This window comes from Dioscorea cayenensis, chromosome 20 (assembly GCF_009730915.1).
Source record: "Dioscorea cayenensis subsp. rotundata cultivar TDr96_F1 chromosome 20, TDr96_F1_v2_PseudoChromosome.rev07_lg8_w22 25.fasta, whole genome shotgun sequence".
Lineage (NCBI taxonomy): Eukaryota > Viridiplantae > Streptophyta > Magnoliopsida > Dioscoreales > Dioscoreaceae > Dioscorea > Dioscorea cayenensis.
In genome coordinates, this window is record NC_052490.1 from 22,013,700 (window position 1) to 22,017,389 (window position 3,690).

Genomic DNA, 3,690 nt, shown 5'->3' on the forward strand with positions numbered 1-3,690 from the left:
TAACACGCCCATGTGGATTCTCTAGAATTGTGATTTTCGGCCGGCTGTGAACAGTGCTGCTATAGTACCTTTGCTACAGGGCTCTGCTACAGTACCTGGCTTAAAATACTTCCCGAGTCCATACTTTCATCGAGGTGACACAAACGGGCACACGTTCACGACGTCGTGGATCGCTTTGCTTCTTTGATGACGGATAAGTTGGTGGAGATCTTGTTCTATGTGCATAAGTCGGAATGCTTGAGTGTGACTGCCCTTGTGCCTTTTCAAATGGTTGTGTTAACTCAAATACGAGGAGGTTGGCACACACTCTAGCATCTCACACCTGACCTATGTCTTCCCATTTGAACCTTAGCAAGATTTCCTCCAAATCTGTGCATTATGATCCACATTGGTTTCTTTCCTTCATACTCGGCCTCACAACCCTACCTGCACGAAAGTAACATAAAAACACACATATTAGTGTAAAAACCTGAGAAAAGTAATGCTCAACATAAGGAAAGAATGTTTCGCATTCATATCACACAAGCACTTATCACCGGGGAAAGCTGCTGGAATTTACAAAGTTGATGTTGTTACCACCTTGGCTATATAGGTTGAAGCCATCATGAAGAGATTGGATTTCAATGCAGTCAATTACCCTAGTTAATGAACCTTTTGGTTATAGTTGGGTTCCTCCATGTGAGACCTGTGGCTCTACTGATATGGGTATTAGACAAATTAAACAGGTCGATTTTCTTGCACAGAATCGCCAATTCCAGAACAACCAGTATAGCAACACTTATAATCTCGGATGGAGAAATCACGCTAACTTCTCATGGATCCAATTATTACAAGGGCAAGGACAACAACAAAATAGAGCTCCCCCACAGAGCACACAAATATCACAATTCTTGTCCTCCTCAAATTCAATTGTTGAACTCACCAGGTTGCTAGGCCAATTTATGAAGAGTATAGGAAGTCATCTTCTAAACCATGAAGATATGATTAGGAACACAAATACCACAGTGTGAAATTTAGAGCATCATATGGCTCAAATGTCCAAACTGATCAAGGAGAGGCTTCCGGGGTCACTCCCTAGCAACACTAAGATCAACCTAAAGGAATCCCTTAAGGATGTTTGATAAGTGTTTGTGTGATATGAATGCGAAGCATTCTTTCCTTATGTTGAGCATTACTTTTCTCAGGTTTTTACACTAATATGTGTGTTTTTATGTTACTTTCATGCAGGTAAGGTTGTGAGGCCGAGTATGAAGGAAAGAAACCAATGTGGATCATAATGCACAGATTTGGAGGAAATCTTGCTAAGGTTCAAACGCGAAGACATAAGTCGGGTGTGAGATGCTAGAGTGTGTGCCAACCTCCTCATATTCGAGTTGGCACATCCATTTGGAGGGGCACAAGGGCAGTCACACTCGAGCATTCCGACTTATGCACATAGAACAAAAGCTCCACCAACTTGTCTATCATTGAAGAAGCAAGTGACCCACGACGTGAACGTGTGCCCATTTGCGTTACCCCGATGAAAGCAGCATTGTAGCAAAGTACTATAGCAGCTCTGTTCATAGCCAGCCAGAAAACAGGAATTCAGAGAATCCACACGGACATGTGGAAATTATCCACGCCCGTGTGGAAATTCCACATGGGCGTGTGAAAAATCCACAGGGCCGTGTAGTCGCCCGACTCCAGCCATATTTAAAGCTGTTTTAGCCCCGATTTCAGTATTCTTTTCTCCATCTTTTCCCCAACTTAAGAGAGGGCTTCGGCTAGGGTTTTGAGGGGTATTGTCTAGGGTTTTGGAGAGGTTGTATGGCTCTGACAGCGCGCGTCATTTGGAAGAAGATTATTGGAAGAGCTTTCGTAGGCACCGATCCGGGGAGGTGTATCCTAGGCTGGACAAAGGATCCTTTGCGACGAGGAGAGGACTCTCCACAAGATCATTAACAGGACCATCGGGGGGGTTTTCTATGGATTCATTGCTTTTACATTCTATTTCTTTGATTGTATTTAGCTCCATGGAGAGCTAAACTCCTAGTGGGTACTTGGGTATTTGTGAACCCTAGGATGTATTCGTTTCATTGAATCTCTTTATTATGCTTTCAATTAATTGATGTTTATTGTGAGTTCCAACCTTGAATGCTTGATTGTATGAACATTTCCCGTAGAGTGACACTAGGGTTGAGAGTTCTTGTTGGTAACCTTGTGAGTGAGTGACACACCACAAGTTTAGACAAAGCTAGGTTGGAGAGGGTTGAGAGGGTGAGTCGAGAGGTACAAGAGCGTCCCCTTTCCCCTCCGACGTGATAGATTCTACCTCCGTTCCTTGAGTTCTTTGCTGCCATAATAGAGTAAATGGTCTAAGGGATGACCCTCCGCTGAGGCTTAGTTGCTAGTGCAACGGAGTGAAGCGTTGAGGTGATCTTAGTATCTAGGGCTTAATCATGGTTAGGGACCTTCCACCTGGACAAAAGGGTTAGGTCTATAATTAGGAAGACATTTATCACTTGGAATCCCAAGAGCTCATTGCAACTCTATGCGAGTGCGAGGTGTTGAGATTGTTTGATTTCTCCTCCGGGACATATATAGAGTTAGGCATAGTTGACCTTAGATTTGGGACTATGTAATGAAGGATTTCCATGACTCACTATTACATTAATTAGGAAGCATAATAGAGGGTTCTTGCACTTGAAGCGATCGTCCTAGGCGGAGCATTATCCGAGTACCCCATCTTTATCGATTGCCTTACCTTCTCCTCTACTCGTGCTCTCTTACGTGTTGATTTTATTTTTGAGAATTGAATCATTGTCACACTTATCACTATTGATCTTTCACATAGCTAAGAAGCGGATTAAGTGTGTTTATTCCCTTTTCCCTGTGAATTTGATACCCGCTCATCCGGGATTATTACTTCGACAAACCCGTGCACTTGCGGGATATACCCAAGGGGATCGTGTCAAGTTTTTGGCGCCGTTGCCGGGGAGTAGGCGTTTAGAGATACTTTGCACTTTGTTTTCTTAGCTATTTATCATTCATTCTATTTCACACTTTCTTATTCTTCCATCATTCTCATTTGTTTTCTTTTGTTATGTTTTACTTTTTCTTACAAAGATTTTAAATGATGATTGACCCAGTCATTGCTCTATATTTTCAGGTCGAAGCTCTCAGTAAAAAGGTTGATAGAATTGTTACTTCACGACAACAAAACATTCCATGTTACAATGCATGTCATCCAATTGAAGCTTTCCTTGCAAGATACTTCCCAACGAGAAAATCGGGAAAGCTTCGTAATGAGATATCTTCGTTTGTTCAGATGGAGCTTGAATCCTTATTTAAGACGTGGGAGCGATTCAAGGATCTCTTGCGTAAGTGTCCACAACACGGATTTCCCAAATGGATGATCATTCAAACTTTTTACAACGAGTTAAATCCAAGTACAAGACAACTTCTAGATGCCACCGCAAGACCCTTGATAAAGCCCGACAGTTGGTAGAAGAATTGGCCATGAATAGCTACCAATGCAATGTAAGGAAAAGTAAGAAAGTTGTTGGACTCTATAAGATCGATGCAGTTATGATGGTTGTGGGGGTAGCTGCTGTTATGAGTTATGATGGTTGTGGGGGTTCACATATGCCGTCTGATTGTCCTATTTGGATTACTACTTTAGCCCCGACTGAACAAGTAGACTTTGTGGTT

At 42.4% G+C, this 3,690-nt stretch overlaps 1 non-coding gene across 1 annotated transcript; it reads right to left on the reverse strand.

Annotated features, from left to right (window-relative positions):
* Positions 1-3,274: 3,274 nt before the first annotated feature.
* LOC120252012 lies at positions 3,275-3,381 on the reverse strand. Its single transcript, XR_005533566.1, has one exon. It is a non-coding gene; the product is annotated as a small nucleolar RNA R71 (small nucleolar RNA).
* Between the last annotated feature and the right edge of the window lie 309 nt (positions 3,382-3,690).